General features: G+C 52.4%; 1 long non-coding RNA gene across 1 annotated transcript; it reads left to right on the top strand.

The window, feature by feature from the left end:
* The first annotated feature begins 31 nt into the window (after positions 1–31).
* On the top strand, positions 32–23,597 carry LOC311444371. The gene is made up of 4 exons (XR_014697867.1): positions 32–110; positions 19,387–19,535; positions 22,547–22,923; positions 23,301–23,597. It is a non-coding gene; the product is annotated as an uncharacterized lncRNA (long non-coding RNA).
* Positions 23,598–25,231: the final 1,634 nt, after the last annotated feature.

The raw sequence follows: 25,231 nt of genomic DNA, 5'->3' as shown, positions 1-25,231 counted from the left end.
TCTCCGCTCCCTGCGTGCCTCGGGGCGCCGCCGCCGCCGCCGCACCGGGACCGGGACCGGGACGGGGACCGGGGCCGAGCCGGGCTGGAAACGGCGGGGCCGAGCCGGAGGTGAGCGGGCGGCGGAGCGGGGACGGCACCGGGGCGGTACCGGGAGGGCACCGGGGATGGCACCGGGACCGGCACCCGCACCGGCACCCGCGGCTCCGGGCGGTGTCGGCGGCTTCGGGAGCCGCTGCCGCGACCCCGCCGGCCCGGGGGGCTGCGGCCGCTGCCTTTCGTTTGCCGCTTTTATTTTGCGTTTGGGTTATTCGTTATCGAAGGCCGGGCCGCTGGGGGGCTGCGGGGCCGGCCGGGGGCGGCGGGCGGCGGAGCGGGGCCGGGCGCCGCGAACGGGGCCGCCGGGGGTCGCCCGCTCCTGGGCTGGCCTCGACCCCCGGCAAGGGTCAGGGTTGGGGCTGGAGCCCGTCCCCGGGGTGGGGGGGGGGGAAGCGGCACCGCATCTCCTGCCAGCGCCGCTCCCGGGGGCGATGGGGCTCGGGCTGACCCTGCCGCAGGGGTTTGGGTTGGATTTGGGTTGGGTTTGGGTTGGTTTAGCCCGGGGGGGGGCTGCGGCGGTGCGAAGGCCGGGCCCAATCCTGCCCCCGGGGCTGCGCTGCGGCTGCTCGGCCGGCGCCGTTCAGCACCCGGGGGTGTGCGGGCTGAGCTGGGCAGCGGCGGCCGAGAGGAGGTGGCTGGCGGGGAACGGAGGATTAAAAATCAAAAATAATAATAACCAAAAAAAAAAAAGCAACGAGGCAGTCTGTCCCTGGCCACGGATTCTCGGGAATGCCGCTTGCCCGCAGCTTTTGGCCGTCCCCGTTCTTATCCCTGTCCCTGTTCCCATCCCTATCCCCGTCCCCGCCGCCGCCGTCGGGGCCGGGGCCGGGCAGCGCCAGGAACGGCAGCGGGCAGGGGGAGGCCGGGCCGGGGCCGAGCTGAGCTGCCCCGGGGCCGAGCCGAGCTCAGCACCACGGGAGGGGGCTGCAGTAAGCGGGCCCCCGCTTTCACGCCTGTTCCTTGTTGTGTTTGGTCGGTGCCCCCTGCCAGCTACAAACTGCCTGCGTTTTTTTTTTTTTATTTTTTTTTTTTCAACGCCTCTTTATTCTTTAGCTGTCGGAGTACTCCACGGCCCCACGCCGCTGTATTTTCCCGATTTCCCTGCATATTTTTTCTATTATTTTTTTCCCTGCGCGTTGTCGGAGAGCTCAGCACCGCCGCGGTCGGCTCTGCGGCAGGCGCGGAGCTCGGCAAAGCCACCGAGCGCCGCCAGCCCCGGTACCGGCGCAGCACCGCTGGGGCCGGCCCGGTGCTGCCAGCCCCGGCAGGGCTCCGCTCTCCTCCCCGGGACGTGCTGGGGGCACGACGGCAGGATCGGGCCTTGGGGGGGCCCCAACTTTCCGAAGGACTTCAGAAACCGGTGGCTGCCGTTTCTGCCGTGCGAATCGCCCCGGTAGCAGGGTGCTGGCACGGGGAGCTGGTGTGCTGGGGCTCGCCGTGGTGTCTTTGTTCCAGAGGAGAGGGTCTCGGGGTGCGGAGATGTGCAGAGCGCAAGGGCCAGGCTGCAGCTCGCATCCGCGGTGTGTGGGGTGAGACGGCTCGGGGGCACTGATGTGGCCCTGCGAGGAAGGCGATGGAAGCGGGGAGAGCTCCAGCCCCTGCCTGGGCGATGTTCATGGGAGCGCCAGGGAAACGCCAGTGGGAACGACTACGCTGCATTTCCCTCCCCGTGGGTGACAGCAGCGATCCCTGGCAGCCCGATTCGGGGGTGGCAGGGCTGCCCGACGCTCCCTGCTGTGCGTTTCGGGATGTCCATCAATAGGTGAAGCCAGCCACGGGGCGTGCGGGGACCTTTGGTGCTCCCAGCGTGAGCCTGTCCGTCCCTGGGGGTGCAGATGCCCGGGGAGCAGAAGGCTCCTTTTTGGGGTGAGCTGCTTGGCTGTGCTGATCCTGGTGGGAGTGCTGCCCACATGCTGCCCCCGGGCTGTGCGCGGTGCCTCGGACACCTCGATCCGGGCTGCTGTCTGCGGGCAGCGGTTTGACTTGCAGGTTTCTGACGCAGCCTGGTTTGCCCCCACCTCCCACCCCTGCCAAATGCCCCCTTCCCTTCGTGGGAACCTCCTGCAGACACCCAGAGAAGGGGGAGAGGGAGCGAGGGCAGCAGCTCCGACAGCCATACTGCGGCACGGCCACTCTCCTATGGGCCCGGCTCACTCGGGGGGTGCATTTTGAGCAGAGGCTGCATGAGCCTTGTGAGAAAGACGCAGCCTAAGAGTGTTGGAGGGGCTACACATCCCCCTGAGCCGTTTTAATATGTTGATGTTTGATGCTGTTAGGAAACTGATAATTCTTAGCATGTGGATGATCTTTCCTAAGCAGCCTGAACGGCCGCGTCTCCGTGCACGGGCACCCTGGGAGGCACAGGCTGCGTGCTTACCTTCCCTCCTCTCGGAGCTTCAAGCCTGGGAAAACTCCTGTTCAAACACATGGGGATGGAAAACGAGGGTGAGTGTTATTGAATTATCCATGGGACTTAACGCTGGGCAGATCGCTGTCTTAACTTGGCTTAATCAGGTGTGCAAGTGATTTTCTGAGTGGGGCCAAGCAGCTGAGTGCGTGAGTGCACAGTGCAGGGCTCAGGGCAACCAGGGCCACGTGAAACACTCACCCTTTCCTCAGGGTCCCTCCTGACTTACCAGCCAAAACCCAAAGCAGCCCCTTAGCACTCTCGCATGCACGGGCGCAACCCCTCTCGGTATAAAAATGGCTGCAGAATTTGCATCTCTCAGCATTATTTTGTGCCCAGGGTATTAGATGTTACGAAGTAATGCACGGTGATCAGATCTGCATAGGCAATCCTTTTCCTAAATGGCCCTTAAAATCAATGGGTTATTAGCTCTCCTTCTCCACTCTGTGATGAAAGCGTGGCCCTGGTAAACATGCAAACTGCACAATATTCAGAGCCTCGGTTTATGAAAGTGTTTCACTCAGCTAGGTCATAATTTAGCTTATTTATAGCTAACATAAATAATACTGAGATTTACACCTCCCTCTCATGGAGGAATTTTCCTTGAAGCGTGTATTTCTGCACTGCAACCATCACTACCACTGATGAGGAACAATTTGGGGGCCGTGGCTCATCTGGGTGAGCACCTGCTGCTGTAGCTGCTGCTCCCGAAGTGGTAGAAGTTGCTCGAGCCAACTGGAGCGGGGTGACAGCATTCTGCAGCTGGGCATTTTGGGGAGAAGGGGAACGTGCACCCTGTGCTGTGCTCTGCTCTGCTGGGGGTGTTTCCCTTCATGCTGTGCTTCCCTTGCCCACTCTCTGGGGGCCACGAAGCTCTGAACTTTTCAGACTTGCAGCAGCGTTAAGGTTAGAGCAATAATGGCATTTGGATATCTTACTCCTATGAATTTTATTTGCAGCTACAAGGTAAAATACTCTCTTGAAGTCACTGTGGAAAATAGGAGCTGGCTGACTAAAGGAGCCTCTGTGCTGTGCATTCAGAGATGTCCACGTGTCCGTGGAGCTGAGGCACCCGACAGCTTCCCTGTGCTCTCTGGGTGACACAGGTGAAGGCTCCCGCATCTCTTCTGGAGCTGGGCACAATGTGCTGCTGTGCCCCATGCCATTCTTCAAAACACCTTGATTGATTACATTTTTTAAAGTGAAATCTGTCCCTGGATAGGGGACTCATGCAGCACATTTCCCAGTAACATTTACAGAGCACCTGTGCAAGGATCGGCGTGCCTACCATGTGGACCTTGGTGGCCTCACTGAAGTTTTCAGCCAGAGCTGTGGAGTACCCAGTGCACTCCCGTGGACGAGGCTGTGGGATTGGGACCTTCACTGCAATTAGGTGGCTGCACTGCAGGGATCGGGGCCAGGCGGTTCTGTTCCCGTTTTATCCTGCTCTGCACAGCTGTGCCTGGCCAGCTGGGGAGCTGTGCCACGGCCCCAGGAGTTGTTCCTTTCTCCCCTGGCCCTGTTTGCCAGGGTTTGGGAGCAGGGAATGGGGAGAGGAATGGCATCTCCAGCTCCGTCACTAGCCTGAGCTGCTAGGACAAACCTCTGCATCTCTCGGTGATGCTGTTAGCAGGCAGGGGCATTCCTCTCCGTATTGGGATCGGTTTGCTTCAGGATTTAATCCAGGTTGGAAGCAAACACAGTACAAATATGTGTGAGCCCCTGGCCCGATGCAGATCATCGGGCTCTGCAGGCATGGCAGCACCTGGTCTGTCATCTGTGCGCCTGACCACAGCTCCCCGTCCAGGTCAACCTGCACTTCTGTCTGTTTGTTGTATTAGGGGTACCAGGCACGGGTGCATTGTCTTAGTTTCGTCATCTTTCTGCTTTCGACTAAATAGCAGCTGGATGGAGTGGGTAAAATTCACGGTCATGTTTTGCCGACAATGTTACAAGGCTTCTGCAGGCTTTGGAAAATGGAAGGTCATCAACCCTTGCCAGGCTCCTTAGATGACTTAAGCTCGATGCCACAAGTGTTCCAGAATGCCCAAATGATCCCATTAATTTGGCATCCAGCATGTGCTGCATTATACATACTGACTTCCATTGGCACATGCCACATCCAATCCATTAGTTGTGCGCAAATGCACTTAAGTTTTTTATTGCTCTTAGTTTTGTGTCATCAGCAAAGAAAGGTAAAGTTGATCTTCATCTAAATCACTGACATGGATTATTGCAATTGATTACAACGAAGAAAGAGCTTTTCAAGTTTCAAAGTTATGTTGTCTTTTATTTCCCCAAGTAGTAATCTGCACTGTTTAAGTTATTGCACGAGAACTGTGTCTGTAAGAGCTGTCCATATTACGTTCCTTGTTCAGAACGTTTGTGTTAGTAGGCTGTTGTGATTTTTTTTATTTTTTTTTCCTCCCCAGCTCTGTACAGCATGCTGCTTTTATTCCTTGTTGTGGCAGAAATACACTAAACATTCCTTATTCAATTCAGTGACAGAAGGGAAAAAAAAGAGCGATCTGTGTGCCTGCTGAAGCTCACGTATGCTGGAAGTTGTGTTTTAACGTGTGAAGAAATTATCTGTGTTTGCAAAAATAGTCTTCTAATTGCAATTTAATCTGGCATTCATCACACGCTTAGCTCCTGAGCTGGTGTTTTTAGATGCCTTAGTATTTGACTGGGGGAAAAAAATGATGAGGGGAGCCTGTGGCAAGTCCTTCCAAACATCCCTACGTGCTCAGGCGGTGCGTTGCAGGTAGTACTGAGGTGCCCAGCTCCTGCCACGGGGAGCTGGGTGCTGGTGGGTGGGTGGAGAGACCCCTTCTGGGGTGCACCTGCAGGGGTTTAAGCACCCGGAGCCTGGCCAAGCCTCTCCTCTGCTTTCTTTCCACTGCTTCGAGTCGCTTCCAAATTCCCCACCTGATGTAAGGGCAGTAGCTTCTTAAAATACGACAGTGAAACTTAACTTGAAAAACTAATTATTAGTTAATAAAGCTTGTGGTTTATGGACTGGAGTGGTAGGAAAGGCTGGCTGGAGCACGGGGCTGTTAAACACAAAGGCTGCTGGAAGGGCTGAGATGTTTTAACAGGAGCCAGAGAGGGCCAGCTCCTCGTTCGGTGTAAATCAGCAGAGATCCATTAAGCTCAGTGGATCTCATCTACTTTACATCAGCTGAGGACATGACCCCGAGTACTTAATTGGTGGTATAATATAAAGACATTAGGCTCCCCTCCCTCGCTCGCCAGCGCGCGCCGCTCCCATTAATGGTAATGGAGCCGCTTGCGAGGGACCCCGCTGCGGGACAGCCCGGTCCCACCAGGGCTGGCGCCCCACTGGGGAGGGGACAAAGCCCAGGGTTAATAATTAAAGCAGCCTGCAGGTCCTTCCCTTGGCCAGGAGGCAGAGCGAGGGTGCCTGCACTGGGGCTTGGTGGTGCCAGGAGGGGATGGGGATGGGGATGTCCCCGCTGATGGGGGCAGCATCCCTTCCTTTCCACCCGGCATTGCTGCTGGTAGCGATGGCACAATCCATACCTGAGTTCTTGTTTTCCTCCAAATTTGGAAAATGGGGAGTTTTGCCACAAGGGGAAGTGTTTCTAATGACTCCACTGCATCCAGACAAAGGCCATGTGGGAGCAGCAGCTCGGGGGCCTCTGCTCTGCAGCCCCTTGTGATCACTGCTTGCACCCCCGGCATCTCGGGGTGTCCGCAGGGCTGCTGCTGCTGTGGGAGCTGGGTCATCCATCAGTGGGGCCCTGCTGGTAGCCCAGCGTGCTGTGGTTCTGGCACCCAAAAACAGGGCAGGGGAGGTAAAGTCCTGCAGCCTGGTTCACAATTTCTTTTCGCCCTGTGCTCCTGAACAAAGTACTGCATGGCGGTGCTTCTACTGGGAGTTCTTGGTTTTCTTCCTTCTCCACATGGCGCTTGTGTCTACTGCAAGTGTCCCATTTCCACATGGCCTCTGCTGCTGCCTGCATCCCCTGCCACTCTCAGGTCACAGCCAGAGCATTTTTGCTCCCCAGCAGTTCTTCAGCCCTCATTTTCAGGCAGCCCCTTGGTGGTCTCTGGGCGCTTTGCTCCCGGTGCCACCGTTTTCTCTCCAAATGGAGCCAAGCCCTCCTGCAGCCCATCCTTCTAGTGCTAGAGCGGTGTCCTAGTGCTGCTCTAACCCTTTTTGTGGGGTTGCAGAAGGAAGCAGGATTTTGCCTCTTGCCCAAAGAGGCTGGGACGGGTAATTGATTCTGAAAGCAGTTTGCACAGTTGGGGACCCGGTTGCTGAGGCTGCCGCCTTGCACTGGGGAGCTCTGTGGTTTCAGTGCTCCAGCGGAGCAGCTGTTGTGCATGGCACTGACGCCAGCTTGCCAGGAGCTGTGGAGGTTCCTGTGTCCTCAGGGTGTTCACCAGGAATGCTTTGAACTTGAATTTGACCCCCTTGGTCAGCAGGAGGCCAACAGGGAGCGTGGGGGTGGTGGGCGAGGAGGCTTTTCTGTGCCTGGCTTGGCACGTCAGGGTTAGGACTTTCACCTTGAAATGCCAAATTAGAGCCATCAAACCTGGTGCCTATGTACTCTGTGTGGCAAGAGATCAACCCTGAGAGCCCAAGCAGGAAAAACACCTTTGCCTACCTTCCCAGGCTGAAATATTTGGGGGTACCTGGAATGAGTGAAGGGTTCAGGAAAAAAACATGCACAGGACCTGTTTGGAGAGCTGCAGAATGGTCCTTCTCTGAGCTTACCAAGTGTAGAAATTGTGGGGTTTTAGATTTTGTTTTGTTTGTTTTTCCACTGCCTTGTCATGCTGTGGCTTTCCAACATCAATCTACGGAGTTGCCCTTCTCCATTTATACCTTGGCTGAGTGCTTAGAGGGGAAAGGATACGGTTCTGCTGTACAGGGGTTGGAGCTAAACCACTACGCTCTTCTTGTTTTCTTCCCCCGCTACCAGATGGGGCAGGGAAAATACAGCAGCCTGTGCCCTTCCTCATGTCAGGGCTGCGTTTCAAACACTGCAGATGTGGTTGTCTAAAAAGCTCTTTAGGTGAAGCTTCCAGCCTTCCCTGTGTGATCCACTCCTAAATCGCTCCCAGTGAAAAGCAGCTCCTGTCTGACCTAAGCCTCCTGTTCAAAATTCATGAGGACAGCCACCATTTCCCTGTGCGCTCTGCCAGGTGCTCTCGCACATCTGAGAAGACAGATGTCTTCTCTTCTTCCCACTACCCAGAGCAGGGTTTTGGAGCCTTTCATCTGGGTGTGAGATGTGGTCCCGCATCTGAAGCGGCACGTCCACAAGTGGAGAATAAACCTGGGGACTCTGGGTGGATGCATGCAGCGTAAATTGCTTTTTGCCACTTTGAATAGGGCAAAATATTGAACCTGCCTTTTTTTTTGTCCACCTCAGTTTGCTGCTATCTCCTTGCCCACTCTTGATGCTGCTCTGTGGCTTTTCTGCCCAAACTGAATGCCTCTGGGAGCCTCTGCCCCATGTGTGGGGGTGAGCTGGTGAGGGAGCGCTGGGTGCGTGGCACAAGCAAGAAATGCAAGGCAGGATCAGCAGGAAGAGACCTCCCAGAACCCTGATAGAAAATGCATCTTTGTGATTGCAACCCCAGCGCAGCAGGGCTGGGCATGAGCAAGCAGCCGGGTATCACCTCAGGAACCCAAATAATTTGGGGTGAGGCCATGTAAAGGGGCAGGAAGGGGAAACTCCTGTGCGCAGTGCCCTGGGGGTCCCATCCGGATGGCAAGTGCTGTGACAGCAATGTGGTGAAGCCCCTGAGCCAGCGAGCAAGTCAGAAGGCAGCAAACACACCCAGACATGGTACGAGCCACTGACAAACCCTACAGAGCAGGGAAAGCTGCGTTACACGAGTGGCAGGGGGAAAGGAGAGAAGCCACGTGCGAGGAAGCTGCGGCAACCCCCCCATGAGAGGATGCTCCAAAAAAAAAACAACCAAAAAGGCCCCGGCAGCGGCTCGCAGCCAGCCGCTGGAGCACACCCGGGCAGCGTGTGGCACGGCGCTGGCTGCCCGGCCGACATCTGTGCTCGGTGACGATGGCGCGGGCTGACAGGCCCGGCAGGGCGGCGGCTGGGGAGGCCGCCCGCGCTGCCACCTGCTCGGCCGCCTGCGTGCCCGGGCCCCTCGTGCTCCCTGTGGCCCCAGGGGAGGGTTGGCCACGGGCAGCCCCCAGGTAGGGCTTTCGTGGTGTGCTTGGTTACAGAGAAATGCATTTTTAATTTTCTTTCCCATTAATGTTTTAGTGAATAAATCCGTTTTGAGGCGATTTCTGTGCCCCGGCTGGAGCGTAGGCTGAACCATGCATGGAAATAGATGAGGACAAAGTGAAGCAGCCAAGCCAAGTCCCACACCTGTAACTCTTCCTGAGCCCACCAGGCAGGGGGGGAGCTCAGCTGCTCCCAGCTCTTGGCTCGTGCCGCCCGCATGTCGTTAGTGCACAGCGGGGGCCGAGCCGAGCGGGCGCAGCTTCTGCCAGGAGGCGAGCGCACGAGGGGCCATCGAGGCGGCGCAGGACACGGCCCCGCTCGGCACTCGAGCAGTGGCCAGGGCTGGGGTAGAGGCCAAAGCCAGCTCGGGCAAGCCCCGGCAGCCGCCCCCAGTCCTGCAGTGGCTCGGAGGGAGCCAACATCGAATGATTTCCTCCTGCCCAGTGCCAGTGGTGAGTGCGGGGCCTGCGCTGGGGTGGCACAAGGAGCGCGCTGCGGCCTGTGCTTGCTGCACGAGTGTTTCCTGGGCTCTGCGATACCGCTCGTAGGCTGGGACAGAGCCTTCGCAGAGCTCTTCTGATTTACTGAAAATCTGGCTCGTGGGGACAATTTAACAATCCCTCTCATTGCCAAATGCTTCGGCGCACGTTTTTTGTTTGGAGTTTTAATCTTCATAACTGCACGCGTTTAGTTTTCCTGATGGCATGTACGAAGGCTTGTCTAGACTGACAGACGAGCATGTGCAGCCCGTGACGGGCAGCAGGAACTCGGATGGAGCTGAGATCCAGCTCTGCTTTCTGGCTGAGCGGGCTTGTGCCCTGCACCCTCTTGCACACCTCAGATGGGTGCTGGAGGGGCTGCCCTGGGGCTGCCCGCCTGCAGGTGCAGCTGGAGCTGGACATACTGCTGCTGGGAGTGCACAGACACTGCAGGTTTTCTTCGGTTCTGGGAAGCTTTTCCCAGCTTGTGGAGCACAGCACTGGAGTTCTCTGGGTAAAGCTGCATGGCCAGGTTTCCCCGAATCTGTGCTAGAAGTTGTTCTGGGACCGCCCTGCGGTGTTTGAGGATGTCCACTTGGAATCACAGTAAGATTTACATGAGTGCTTGAAAAAATCACCCTAAGATTTTTAGAGATTTGCTTTCTGTTAAGAAGAGTAAATTAAAAATTAGTTGTTCCATTACAAGTTCATCCTAATTAGGTGTCTAATAGCACAGGCAATGCCTTCCTCCTGAATAAACCCTGATTTGAGCTAAGATCTGTCATTTAACAAGCAATCGAGTCTTGAATGAAACATTCCTCGTGCTGGAGAAGCAATTCTCTGCTGAAGTGCCAAATCACAGTCAGGGTAAAAATAGATCTTTTGCTCCCATTTTTGTTGCCCGATTTTGCATAATTTTTGCTTCCAGCCATTGGAATTTGTGGCACACTTGTTTGCTCGATGTGGTTTTGTTTGCATTTTGGATTCCCGTGTCGGAAGCTGCGATTTGCTTCACCTCTGGGTTTTCCCTTTGTTCAGCTTAGCCAGGAGAAGTGCTGGCATTGCATCCTCTGCCTTTGCTCCACGAGGCGGCCGTCCCTCTGGCGCTGGGCTCCACTGGAGGCTGTGCTGAGGTCCTGGAGAGGAGGCCGCGCTCACAAGTCAGCGTGACACCGCCTCCCTCCTTACACACTTTGTTGCGCAGCATCAGTGTCCGTGTCGAGGCTCTGATTTTTAGTGGTTGAATTAATCTTCCCGACATCGACACGAAATCAGCAGCCATCTGGTACCAGCACGGCTCGGATTTGTTTCCCCAGGAAATAACGCGAGCAACCTTGCTCGTTTTTGTCTGAGGGCTGGTGCGTGACCGCGCCATGCCACAGAAATTACTGGGGGGCCAAGCGCGGGGTGAGGCTGACAGAGTGTGGAGGAGCTGGGTGGGCAGCGTAGGGTAAAGGCTGTTGTTAGATTTTGCTTGTGCTAAAGTGGCCAGGAGCAAAATAATTAAAATATAGACAAAAATACAGTAATTTCTCCCAAGCTACAGAGCAAGCACCCAGGTGTCTGTGTGCCCAAAGAGCATGGAAATGCATTGGTGTGAGGGGTGCAGCTCCAAGAGGCATGATGTGAGGTCCCTGCCTGTAGGAAGGAGGCAGTGCTGGTGGAGGAACCGCTGTGATCCTTGGCTGGCTTGTCAGTGGCGAGAAGTCAGCAAGGAAAAGCCGTGTTCCTCTGGTGGCTGCCTGGATTTACAGCCCCCGCTCGGAAGCGCCGCGACGTTCCCCAGTAAATAGGGATCTACGAGCCAGGCTCTCTCTCTCTCTCCTGTTCTCCTCTGATCCACTTTTCCCAAATATGTAAACTCTGAAGGAGCTTTATTCTTCTTAAATGATCATTCAATTGTCCTCGGACTGTATCTTTGAGTAAATTTATTGCTGGCTATTTAAAAAAAAAAGGAAAGAAAAACAAAAACAAAAAAACTGAAATGCATTTTGCATATTAACACGTAACTCTTGTTCCTGTCTGCTCAGTTTGGAAATGGTTGGATTGCTTTTATAAAGAAAAAAATGGCTAATAAAATTGGCCTCAGCACTGTTGCTTTGCAATTCTTATGAACAGTAAAGTGCTACTTACAGTCATTGATGTTAAAAGCTATTTCTAAATTATGGTGCCATTTATTATCTCTAGTGTCCAAAGTAAGTTTAAATGATGCTTATAATTCATGTTTTACCAAATTTCCTTTTCCCCCCGAGGATACCTCTGATTAACTTATGCACATTTAAGCGCTTTTTAAATTCTTCTTTTATTGCCATTATGCTCTGAAAATCTCAGCGATTCTCAAAAATGGGTAATAAACTTGAGATAAAATGCTGCAGTTTTAGATCAATGCTGACATATCACAGTGGTGATTTCTTCAGAGCTAAAGTGATAATGCTTCATATTTACAGAATATATACTAGGTTATTACTACAGTATTACCATTTTGTTCTAAGATGAAATGAGTAATTTACCAATTTATTAAACAGTTACATTTAAGTATTGCTTAGGACATTACCACACCAATCTGTTTACTTAGCTTGAAGAGTTACCATTAAGAAACCCTGTTTATTTAGGTAAAATTTGTAATGATCGTGCCCTCCATTAAGAAACTTATTTTTCTGCAAGCCTAATTGCCTGGAAATGAGTTTCTCCTTATTTACTATGGTGCATTCTGCTAAGCCAGCTAAAAATGTCACCCTCGCAAGAAGTGCTGGAGAAATTAATAATACATATATGGAACAGTTTTAATTAGTATAATACCAAACGTTAATAAAAGATTTATGATCCGGTTAAAAGTTCTAACGATCACAACAGGAAGAGGTCTGAAACGCAGCAGCAGCAATCTGTTAAAAATAAACAAATGCTGCTAAACTCCCCAGGTCTGGGCTGGAGGGGATATTGTTTGGGTTTGGTTTGGTTTTGTTTTTCCTGTCCCTGTCCTTATGTGAGTCCAGGCTCAGTCACCTGCGAGGCCAAGCCCTGACCCCACAGGAACCCGAGTAAATCCGGCATGGCAGAAGAACACCCTGGGGGTCCCAGCAGAGGACGAGAGGGCTGGACGAGGAAAAGGCTGCACCTAATTCACTCTGGGCAGCCACAGCTGGCCTGAGGTGGGTCTAGCAGGAACTCAGCGCTTCTGGGCCAAACCCTTCAGCCCAGCCCTAGAAGTGAACATCCCGAGGAGCTCCGGAGGTGCAGGATGGAGGCAGAACCCATCCGGCTGTGCCAAAAGCACAGTAACGAGCAGCAGCTGAATTTCCAGAGGTTTATCCCCTCGATAGGTAGCTCTCAGCTGTTGTGATGCCCTCGCTCTCCAGAGGAGCTCCCCACACAGCATCTCAGATCACAGACAGCCCAGCTCGGCCCCTGTTAGCAGAGGGAACGGCCTCTGCTGAAGGCCTGCAGTGAGGATGGCCGGGCCCGAGGTCCTCATGGGGCTGGGTGACTCCAGCCGAGGATTAAGGTGTTGGGAGGAGCGGCCCTCAGCTGCCTGCTGCGGCTGGGTGGGCTCTGGGGGGGGAGAAGAGGTGGCTGGGTGACGTGGAGGGACACTGGTCACTGCTTTGAGTGGCTTCAGCCAGAGAAGGTGATTTAAGATCCCGTCTTAAACTCCCCAGAGTGCACCTTGGCTGGGAGTCTCACTGGGGTCTTCAAGGCAAAGTGGTGTTGGAAGCATTAGCTCTGAAAGTTGGCTCTCAAGCCATCCTCAGTGCCATTAGAGGAGGCAGAACTGCAAGCCGCTTTCTAGCTTTATTTCTGTAGACCAACATTGCTCTGCATTGAACTCATTACATCCGGGAGAATAAGCAGTAAATAGCAGTAAATGCTCTGCTTTCACCCAGAAGTACCGTCCTTCTTGGGAGTGCCACCAGCAATGCGTATCATGGGCTTGGATCCGGGGTCTGCGGGCATGAGCAAGCACTGGTTTTGGTTTTGTTTTTCTCCTCAAATGCTGCCTGGATCTGGCCTCCGGCAGTACTGCCAGGAGTGAGCTTCTCTCTGCTGCGATGGTTTGGGGATATCTGAAGGCCTTGTGAGAGGCCAGCCTTGCCCTGCTTCCCACTCAAGGTGCTCAAGGGCAGCTTGCACGTGCTGGCTCTTGCTCCCTCTGCCTGTCCAAGGAGAGCAAGGGGATGTGGCATTGCCTTGTGCTGGTAACCGAGCCCCTGGGGTAGGAACTGGCATCCCCAGGAGGGTGCCCAAGGAGGGGCCAGAAGCATAACTATGACTCGTGGGCACAGAGGAGCTGGGGACGGGCTTCCCCAGTGGGTTCGCTCCAGCCAAAGGCTGGCTGCTGTGGGGAGAACATGTAGGACATGCAGGATGAACCTCTCGCTGGTGGGGCCGGGCTTCTCTCGTGTGCTGGTTGGGTCAGCGCCCCTCCTGTAAGGTCTGTTCCTGTTATCGAGAGGGCAACAGGCAAGCACTGGCTGCTTTCCACTTCGACGTTTATGCAGAGGGTGTCTTCTGCATGGAACAAGTAATTGATGGGAAAGCTTCTGTCCGTGATAGCAGTGGATGTTCCATGACTAGTTTTGGCAGCAGCGGATGGAGTCCGATGGATTAGAGCAGGAGCACTGCCCCATCCCCTCCTGTTAGGGAGCTGGCAGGGTGCAGCAGGAGCTTGGGGGTGATGTGAGCTGTGGGCTCCTCATCTTCTTCAGTGGTAGAGCCAAAAGTGGACGTAGGCGCTGTGCTGGGGCCTGTCTCCTTTTCTAAGCTCCTCTTAGGGATGTGTTGGGAGCAGCTTGAAGCAGGGGCACAAGCTGAGCCTCCTGGCACTGCTGCCCAGGGTCATACTCACTCTGTGCTGGAGAGCAAATGAATGTCAGAGATTTCCTCAATTGTCTGTGAAATTATCTGAGATTTTATTCATCCCTAAACTTCGCGATGTGACTTTCCTTATTTGTTCCTTCCAAGGCCAGAAAAGGAAACACCATATTTATTCTTGCTAATGTAGCTATATTGATTAAGTCATAAAGCACATATAAATACATATTGACTCATATTACATTAAAGTATCTATCATTTACTACTTGCTCCTCAATAATACTACAGTTATGTTAAAAAAAAAATAAAAGACACAATGCATTAAAATTGTTATTACCTCAAGGAAAATAGGACCTGCCATCATTATTCATATTAGGTTTTGGCAAATGAAAGTTTTAAAAAGGATGCAAGTATTAAAAATGGAAAACCACCTCCCACCTCCCCCAGCAGGGAGCAGGTATTTCTGCCAGTCTGCTAGCTTCAGCAAAACTTGGGGTGTGTTGGGTGGCTTTCTCGTGGGTGATGTCCTGATGGATGAGGGGGCTCTGGGCAGCCCTCCACCTGCCTCCAAGGTCTCTTGAGTGCCAAAATTTTTGCAGGTTTCAGGCTTGGTTGCTGCTGGTGGTGAATTTCCTTGCCTCAACAGCATTCTCCAGTGGCAGTTGGGCACCTGGTGGTGTCCCTGCAAGGCTACCAGGGTCTTGAAGGTCTGCAGCGGAGGTGGGCACACAGCAAGGGCTTCCAGCAGTCCCTGGGACTGGCTCTTAAATGCAGTGAGCATTTGGGGCATCGCCGCCTCGCTCTGGCAGCCCCAGCACTGCTGCATGGGTACGAGGATTTCCAGCAGGTTTGAGGCACTCCTTGGTCCTCGCCGGGTTTTGGCTTCGCACAGCGCGGGAGCCTGCATGTGTCCACGCTGCCTTGGTGCAGGCGGTGCTAAATCAATAACGCCAGAGGAGGAATTTTTTAATACTTAAATTTCTCTTTTGCAGAACGCACTTAGGCTTTTCCACGCAAAGAAAAAATGCAGCAAAATGCTGTGCACATGGCTATTTTATGCTTCTGCTTGTCTTTGCTTCTCTTTATAATTAGCCTAATGTGATATCTGATCCCTGCTCTTTTTAGTGTTTGTGTGCCAGTCTGACAGGACTAGCGCTGTTATTTCTTAGATAAGCTAATCACTTCTTAATGACTGGACAAGGTATCTTTATTTAACTGCATAAAGAGATTTAACTTTTCCCGTTAAGATATGCCCGCTGGTTTGTGTTTTGTTAATGACACGCAACATTTGTGTAAAGCTCGTGTGGTGCACGTGTGCAGGCAGGCCTGGGCTGCTGCTGTTGGGAAAGCCGTGAAAGGGGCTGGGACAGGAGGAACTCGTTCGCTATTAATCAGAATTTATTAAGGAAGCCCTTTGTGAGCCTGGCTGGCTGCTGCTGCTGCTGCTTCAAAGCCCGGCGCGTGGCCACGAGGCTGATCCTGCAGAAACCCAGCACCGCCCTCACCCTCGTGGCGCAGCACCTACAGTAGTGCTCGTTGCAAGATTATTCTAAGGGCTTGTTTTCATGATAAACGCATCCCTAAAATCTGCAAGCACAAAGAGCGGAGCTTATTTAAGTCCAACGTGAGCAGCAGCCCGCTGTTCCCCCTCCTGCAGCCTCATGAGCCCGCAGCCTTTGGGAGGAGCTGGCAGCTGGGCTGGGTGAATCCGTCAGCGCCTGGTGCATGTATGCTCGCAAGGTTTGGGTGCTGCCACGAGCTCTCGGTGGTGCTCCAAGGCTTGCTTTCCCCAGCATCACCTGGACTAATGTTTTTGGAAGGAAGCACTGACACCAGGCTCTTCTGACCCCAGCCCAAAGCTGCTGGCACCTCTCAGGGCTGGGGCAAAGGCCAGACCCCTGAGAGCATCTCACACTGCTCCGCCCAAGCTGGAGGCAGCTAAAATCCTGCTCTTGGTTTTATTTTATTTTATTTTTTAAAGTTTTGTCCCTAACATTTATGAGTACCTTAAAGTGTTAGTTTGGCAGGGAGTCTGTATTCCTTGCTGACAAGAAAAGGGCCAGGCCAGTCCTTAGGGTTTTAATTTTACTGGCTGACTCTAATGTCAGTCTTATCAATGATATCTTTTCTTTCCCAGTAGCATGTTCTAATAAGAAACTAAATCACGAAGACAAAAAGCTTCTGGCATCTCCATCTCGTTGGCTCCTACCTCCATCTATGGCATGTTTACAAGAAAACATTTATCGCCGGAGCGCTTGCTGGCAATAAGGGAGGAGATGAGAGCAACAGCTTTTAAGCGGCGGCCTCCACGCTCAGCCACGGGAGGAAACCCGGGGTAGACCCCAAAATTACTGCCTGGCCACAGTGAGCTCGGAGCGAGGCTGAGAATCAGAGCAGTGAGTTGCCTTGGAGGAGTTGGGCTCGCTGGTGGTGAGTTTACAAGTGGTTTGTGCAAGGACAGAGCAGAAAGGAGTGTGCTTGTGAGCCTTGCAAGGGCATCGCGCCTGCAGCAGCGTGGGTGGCGGAGGTGTCATCCCAAAACACAAACTTGGATTGCAGCTGACCCCTTCCGAGGGCGAAGGAAAGGGAAAAAAGCATTTGTGAGCTCTCTCTCTGAACGCTGCGTAATGCTTGGGGCATCTCACGGCGTTTCCACACTGCTGCAGGTGCAGCCCCAGCCCTGCCAGCCCTCGCCGAGCCCACCCACGCCCCCCGCACTGCTGGCAGCATTGACATCCCCTGCTGCAGACAGGAGGAGGGGGGGCAAGGGGTCAAGTGCCTTCATTGGGCCCCAGAGGATTTCACTGCTGGAGCTGAAAGACGGAGTGTGGCAAGCGCTCTGTCCCGCTCTGAGCTTGCGTTTTTACACTTGCTGCTCAATTTCCCTTTGCCATTTTGGCACATGAGGAAGGGGTCAGGGCATGGGGCAGCTCTGGGGAGTCCCCTGGAAGGGAGGTGGCACGGGTGGCAGCAGGAACGGTGCCTTCCCAAATCCCACAGGGAGGGGAGCAGCGAAGGGGCATCTCCGGGCACCTCTGGCAGCAACGCAGTACTCCTAACAATTAGCAATTAGGCAGAGTTACACGCCTTCGGTGCCTATTATGGGCATCAACGAGGAGTTCTGGTTCTGCTTTCTACTCGTAGCCTGGCCTGATGCTTGCATTTCGATAGCAGATGCTGGAGGATAATTAGAGCCGCTGCAGATAACGCCGTGGGCCATTTGCTGCGGTGTGGCATGGCCAGGAAGGCTGACACCGTGTGTGCCGAGGTCTTTGGTGGCTGAAAGCCATGTGCTGTGCTTTTGGGAGGTGGAGGAGAGGGGATGGGAAATGGTGAGCGGGCTGGGACCTGTCCCTGGGTGATGGATGGGTTGGGCTGGGTGCCCATCGGGCCGGTCCTGATGGGCACCCAGCAGGGGTTGATGCTGATGTCCCCTAACCTGGCGCTTTCCCTGCGGCCAGAGCTGCTGCAAGCTGGCCTTGAGGAGAGGTTGTGGGGCTGGGGAGGCTCCTGCCAGCCTCCGCAGCCCTGCAGCGTGCCCATCCCGCCGGCGCCGGGGAGCTGAAATGCAGAGCTGAGCCTCGGCTCCCCCTCGGTTCCTCCAATTCCCCTCAAAAAAGAAAAAAAAAAAAAAAAAAGGAAAAAAAAAAAAAAAGGAAAAAAAACATGAAAAAACAAAAAACACGGTTAATGTAATATTACATCGGATTGTACTCCGAGGAGCAGAAAGCCAATTTTGGGGGAATGTGAGCCAACCTACATTTAACTGGAGTGCTGATATTTACTGTTGCAGCGATTCGGGCCCGTAGCATGGGTGAAGTCACCGGCTGGGGATTCGAAGTCCAATTAGGTAGTGCTAATAGAGGAGGCGGCAATGCTTCATTGAGAGAAATTACTAAAATTGTACTTTTAGGACAGTCAATTAGCTGTGTTTTGACAAAGCAACAAAAAGATGAAACTGAAGCCCTTGGAAAAAGAATGAGAGAATTCAGAAGGAACATGTCTGTTTGGGGAATCCTAATATTTTTTGTTGAAATCATTAAGTGAAATTAAATACTATTTTAAACCAAAGGGATAGAATATCTAATTAAGCTAGAAAAAAGGTTTGGGGAAGGGTATTGTTGAGGGGATTAGAGAGATGGTTTACAATTTGTGTTGACTGAGGCGGGGCCCCAGAATATATTAGGTATATTAGTAACGGGGATGGGAAAAATCCCCCGCCAAGCTGGGCTGAAGCCTAGCGAGGATTTCTTTGGGGTGACTCCTGGGCGCTGATGCTTGCATTTCTCCCAGGACCAAAATCCCTGCTTTCCGACTACATTCTGGTCCTAGACCAGCATGTTCCCCCTGAACCGAGGCCAGGGTGATGGGCTGGGGTCTCTCCCAGCCTCTTTTGGGACGGTGTGTGAGACCCTCACGACCAGCAGCACCCCACGAAGAGGGGAGAGTCTGTCTGGGAAGGGTAGGGGGCTTCCTTGGAATTTCTAAGTAACTTCAGATGATTTTCCTTTTTTTTTATTTATTTATTATTATTATTTTTTGCATCTGGTGCTCCACACACACCTCCAGCAAAGCTCTTCAGCCTGGAGGCCTCTCCTAAAGAACCTGGTTTTTGACCTATATCATCGCATTGTTTAATTCACTTGACATACAGAGACAGTTAGTGAAATATGCATGCTATATTATATTAAAGAGAAATGTAACCTTCAATTGGTATCTGATGTGCACTTTGCAATAACTGCTATTAGTTGTCTATAAAACTCCTAGACATCATTTGATTTTATTACCATTGTATTATTTTACTTGGGAACATATAGAAGGAGTGGTGATTGCAGGTCTTCAAGTGCTTACTGGGAAATATTTAACGCAGAATGTTTTATTTATTAGCATAAAGAGACACAATGGATTGTTGGTGATTAAAGTGATGATACTGCTGCCATACTTGTCAAAAATATAGACCTAATTCAATAGAAAGGCGACAGTCAGTCTCCATGTTGATCTATGCTGAAGCAAACTGCCTCTGAAAGCAGTACAAAGCCTGAATTGGCCTCTTAATTTTATGCTCTAGGGCATAGTATAAAAAAGGGAATTCTTTCTAAGTGCCTGTAATTGCATGTTACCAGAACCTAAAATATAAGCCAAATTTTTGAAATTATAAGTGTTAAGCTTTCCATTTCAATTCCTTCCCCTCCTCCAAAAAATCATCAAAACAAAAGAGACCTTTAAAATGCCTTGCTATCCCACATCATTAATAAAATATACAGCATACTTAGCCTTTAATTGCAAATGTACATTTTGAAAGAAAATACTTTTTTTTTTGTTGTTTTGTTTCTTTTAAGTAAATCGGTTTCCTTCTCTCCCAGCTGGCCAGCTCAGGACCCAGCACCCTCTTGCACCCATGGGCATCGTGGCAGCCCACCTTGAAGCAGTGTGCTTCAAGCAGCCAACGTCTCCTGCGTGGTGCTCTGATGGCGAGGCTGAAATGTTGCTTGCAGGGCTTTGAAACGACCTGGTGAGTTGTGCAAGTTGTGCTGGCCCCGTGTACTGATGGTATGGTGGAGCCCAGCATCCCTGCAGCTGGCTTTGGGGTTGGCAGGGCAGCACGGGATGTTTCTGCTGCTGCTGCACCCCATAGCATCCTGCAAAATGCCCCACAAACCTTGAGCGTGGCAGGGTCTGGCCTCATCCCATCTCCTGCCCTGCATGCTCCTGGAGCTTGAGGCACTATGGCGATGCCTGTGGGGTTTGTAAGCAAGCCCCAGGCACTCATAGAGCAGCTTGTCAGTGGGAGAGAAGGGCTTGTGTCCTTCCCCTGCCCCGCGCTGAGATGGGATGAGCTTTGCACGGGCAGGCTGTAGCATCTGCCTTGAAAGTCAGATATCCCCCCCCCCCGTCACTTGCATGGATTAGTGTTTACAGCTTCACTCCTCTGAGAAGACAGAAGGAAAAAAAAATATAAGATTAACCATTTTGTACACTCCACAGCTTCATTGGACAGGCAATAAATCAATACAATTGAATTGGAGAAGATAGTGTTCAAATGCTATTATCTGGCTCTCAGTTATTGAGCTGGGATCCTCGGACTGACTTGCCGAGGTGCCTGCACCTCCCGGGTCCCCTCCTCGGGCTCCCCGTGGACTCGACCAGCTGCAGCGGGCTGTTCTGCCTGCTCCTGCAGCCCTCCTCCCTTGGGGTCGGGGTGCTGGCTTGTTGGGCTGTTGGGGTGCCAGCAGGAGACCAGCAGCAAGCAGGCCAGCGCTGGTGAAGGATGCTGCGCTCGCAGTGAGAGAGGAGAAATCTGTCCGCAGAGCCAAGATGTGATGTGATGTGGCGATGTGATGTGTCCCCGGGGAGCGTTTCGGGCTTTCTAGGGCTGATCTGCTCCTCTGCATAGCTGCTCGTGCCGTCTAGTGGTGATGTTGCCAGCCGGGGTCTGGGTGTTGCAGCCCCTGCACTTTTGGGATTTGGTTGTTCAGGGCTGCTTGGTGGCCACGGGGCTTCCACCCGAAGGAATCCCCGGTGAGCTTCGCGTGCCTGTATTCCCACATCTTTCCAGGAAATCGGTGGCACTGTGAAGTTTGGGGTTTGCAGGGACGGGTAGGAAGACTCCTTAGCAGTTCAGGATACCCTGGAGTCAGATCTCATGCCGATTAAATGGTTTTGACCCCAGCAAAGCTGCACCTTAAGTTACACCTTCATAAAGGAAAGGTAAATCAAGCCCAAACTTAAACACTGCAAGGACTGATGCTGCTTTTAAGACTTAAAAAAAAAAAAAAAAAAATAAAATAAAAATCATTAGCAAAATAATCTGTTTCTCAGTATAATCTCTTATTTACAAGTTTTAATATTTCACAGTGATGCTTACGTGGTGGCATGAAGGTTCAAACCCCTTGTTTACAGCCTCAGACCCCACTCCCTCCTCCTGCCAGCCGAGGTCTTTTCCCAGCCCCGGCACGATAAATTTTCCTTCGGCATATGTAATTTCACAGTGCCCTCTGGTGCACAGGCAGCTCCAGTGCAGACAGATCCACTCCTGTGTCAGTTTGCGGGTATCCACCCCTGGTCCACCGAGGGGGCACCAAATCCAAGTGCAAGTCCCGACCTGGCGACTGCACTGACAGGGACTTATCTTGAGTACCCCAAGGCTTCCCATCAGCTAGCTGAGGTCCTGCCCATCCCAGGGCCCAAAACTGCGACAAAAATGGGTGTGTATTGTCTCTGATGAGATCAATAATTGGAGCACGGGTCCTTAGTGGGGCAGTGGTCTTGGTGGTGGTACCTCGGCGTGGTGCCGTGGGCCTCGCCATGCAAATGTGGTGGCAGAATTCATCCGTGCTTTCCTGTGTAGTAACAAGAAAAAAGTGAGACAAGATAATCCTTGCTCTATCTGCATCGACTCTGTGGATTTGACATACCTGGAGGGTGAGGTTGTGACCCTGAGGACGCTTGTATCAGCTGAGAACATGATCCCCTTTGTCATTGCATGCAGTGACTTTTTAAAAATTTTTTATTTTAAGATCTATTAGTTTTGGAAACATAAACCTACCATGATGCTACGTCTTATGAAAGAAGAACAGTGGAGCCTCTGTGACGCAGAGGCTAGGCACCCTCAGTGCTATGGAGACCAGCAGCAGGGATCCTGTGGCTCTGCAGGGACCTCAGGTGCTGGTGGCAGGTGACACCTGAGGCACATCACCCCTCAGCTGACCGTGTGCTCCCCTACAGCTAATGTACAGTGTGGATCGTGGTTGCTTCCCTTCAGATTGGAGCTGAGGCTGCCTGCTGGTGGGCGCCACGATGACCGGGACAGAGGGATGCCACCATGGACCTTGTGGCCCCTGTGGAGCTCATCCACCTGGTTTTCTGCTCAGCTTCAGCGCTGCCATGTGCTGCTTGCCCTGAGCAGTGCCCGAGCACACGGGAGGTGTCCCTGCCCCATGCCAGGCGTGTTTGCTGGGCAGGAATGTACGAGTGACAAAGCGGCCTGCAAGCGGGCAGCACGCGGGTGATGCTAACGTCAGGAGTGCCAAGGGCTAATTGAGCTGTCAACAGCTAGCCATTAACGATGTACCTGGGACAGACCTTCCCACCTCAAAACCCTGCTGGTGAAGAAGCTGGAGAGATTCTGGGCTCTTGCTGAGGTGACGGGAATGGCAGATGAGCAGTAAAGTGACCAAGGAGTGCTGCTTGGTAATTAAATGCTATAAGGCGCCACGACAAAAGTGAATGAATTGGATGGGCCCTACCTGGCAGCCGCAGGACACTGCTCAGATGTGTGCAGTACAGCTGGTTATGTCCGAACAGGTCACATTTGTAGTTAACAGAGCAGAGATGGCAAAGAGGTCAGCAGCAGCTCGCTAGGAATTTGCAAGCAGAGAGCCAGGCCTGAAAAGTGCTGTACCAGACAGAGGGGGGCTCTTGCTTTGGGGCTGTTACCTGTGCTCAGGCTTTCAAATTCTGGAAGAGATTAGTAGGAGTATTGAAAAATAACCATCTCTTTTATTTATTTATTTCCTGAGCAAGGTGGAAATCCTCTTTCTTGGAAAGGAAGTTCTCAGTTCTTTAGGGAACTAACATCCCATGGGACTGCCACCACTGGTAACCCCCTCATCAGCCTTTTAAAAGCCTGGATCACACGAGCCTGCACCGTTCTTGACCGGAGTATCCAACTGGTGTGGGAAATGCAGAGAACCAGAGGGAGGGCCACGCCAACAGACTTCCACGTGTGGGAGCGTCAGACAGCTGCACCTGGAGGGACACGGCCAGCCCAAATCTCCTAAGCCTCTGCTGCTTGCCCTGGAACCCCGCTGAGAAGAGCGTGGTCAGCCTCAGCACTGAACCCGAGTCTGGACCTGAGTCTTTTAACCAGCACGGTGGTGTATATTGGGCTGAAGACAAACGTGAGTCAAAGGGGTTGTATTTTCCCCAGAATGTCTTCCCAAGCAGTTATTTTGGATCGGGTCTGTTGTCTACTCTCCCTCCAATGAGTTTTCTTGTCCCATGAGTACACATACAGTTCCCACCCATTCTCCAGATGTTTGTAAAATTCCCATGTCTTCAGCATCCTGTGGCAGTGACTTCCTCTGCCCTGCTACATGTTGGGTGAAGATCTGCCTCCTTATTTATTTACCTTTAATCTGCCACCTACATGTTTCATTTTATGCCCTTCTGTCTCTTCTATTAGGTGAGACAGCAGACAGTTGTTTCTCAGTCTCCATGCTTCTTGTCATTGAATAGTCCTTTATTTTTTATTTATTTATTTTTTTTCTCTTGACAGGACACCTGCTCCCTGTAGAAGTCAAGATGTGGCTGTGCCCTGCACTCACACAGTGACTTAATGTTATTTCCTGCACCTTGCAGTGGTGCAGGGGCTGGGATGATAAGGAAACAGGTGCCTCTCCGGGTTTGTGTGCAGATCCTGGAAGTTTTCCTTGTGTTCCTTTTTTTTGGGGGTGAGCAGCAGTGGGACTGGTGGGGAGAGGAGCAGAAGGGCTCGTTGCATGCTGGATATAGGGAGCTGCCTGTTGCTCTAAGCCAAGAGTAGAAATAAATCTGCTCATGCCTTTGGTTCTTTTGACATCTGTGTTATCAGCTACACATGCACTGGGAACTTGGGGACAAAACATGACCTTTGACTGCTCTGTTTGAGGTCCTTGCTTTACATGGTGTAAACATGTGGCAAGGTCAAGCACAGCAGAGAACCAACAGATGACAGAGGATGGATTATTTATTTCCCTGAAGAGATTTATTTTGAATGCAGAAGCTGTGACTTGTGCCCAGGAAGGCAGAAAAGGCTTGCACTGAGCCAGACGGGGTCTGGTACATGACACAGAGATGTCTGTTGGTCTGCAAGTTAATTTGGATCATCTCATTCCTGCTCAGGGGGCTGTGACTGAGTGCTCTCAGCCTGCACCATGCAAGACCTTCAGCTAAGTAACCTCGAGCTGTAATGCTGCGGATAGGAAGAGACAGACAACCCCCTTCGGGGAGACCTGGAGGAACAGATGAGATGTGAGAGGAGGCAGACAGGTATCAGGAGCTGGCCTGGGGTCACTAGATGGTGCTGTTGATCTTGAAATGAGAACAGACAGCTCGGAGGAAGGCATCTCCTGAAGATGGCACCCAGAGCACCTGCCCAAAATTATGTCTGACTGACAGCATCTCACCTGCTTGCCAAACACCACATGGACTTGCCCTTCATGTTCTGACACTGAAGCCATAGAAATGAACTACATCAAACGTGGGAAGTTCAGAAATTGGACGAGTGTCTGCGGTGGTCCCACCTCACAGCCTTAGCTCTGCCCTCACAGAGCCTGCAGGAACAGCGCATGGCGGGGGATATTTTATAGCCTGGACCGCAGAAGAAATACTTGTGAAAAGTGACCACCAGAACAGGCTACTTTATGTGGAGCACCACGTATTATTTCCTGTCTCCATGCCTTCAGTTGTGACTGAGCCACAGCTGCTTGTAGACAGCCAGGAGAACTCATGCACTGATGCAGAACATCATTTCGGGATCAGGTTCGTTGGTTTAACAAGCAGAGGGTTGTTGTGAGCTGGCAGCAGGTATAGCAGTGGTCCAGGGCAGTGAATGATGTCCTGCTGGGAGGCAGTCTCACCCTTGGGACTAGCAGGGCACAGAAAGTGTCAAAGTGCGTAAAGTTTTAGGGGCAATGTTTTCCAGGCAAAAATTCCCAGAGACAGTGCAGGAGGAGAAGCTGTGTGTAAGGCATGCCCCGGGGTCGTGGTTCCTGGGGAGGAAACAGCAGCTGGGCGTGCTGGTAGCAGCCTGGGTCTGAAATGCTGCTGCAAAGCAGGCAGATGTGCACGATGTACAAGGTCATTAGAATTCAGTTTATATTCTGATGATACCCTGTTTAAGGACCAGAGGCTCTCATTTGGTAAGGACGGGCCTGGATATTGGTGAGAAAGTTCAGGACACCATGTCCCTTTGAAGTGTATCCCGTACACAGCTTTTACCTGTTGTTCCCTTTCAAGGTGTGGCTTTTACTCATACCCAGCATGAAGGCAGGCGAGCAAAGACAGCTCTTGCTGCTCATCCCTGCATCAGGCCATATAACTCAATGGAAAAAGCAGATTTTTAGCATCCTTCCCCAAATGTGGCCCCACTAACCCAGGTACTCCACTATCCGGCTCCTGTGTCACTCAGAGCCCTGATCCCAGAACGTACGAAGGTCTCTATACTGC

The sequence above is a fragment of the Aythya ferina genome, assembly GCF_964211825.1.
Source record: "Aythya ferina genome assembly, chromosome: 14".
In the NCBI taxonomy this organism is placed as follows: domain Eukaryota; kingdom Metazoa; phylum Chordata; class Aves; order Anseriformes; family Anatidae; genus Aythya; species Aythya ferina.
The sequence above is the reverse complement of the archived record's forward strand: the minus strand, read 5'-3'. Positions and strand labels throughout refer to the sequence as shown.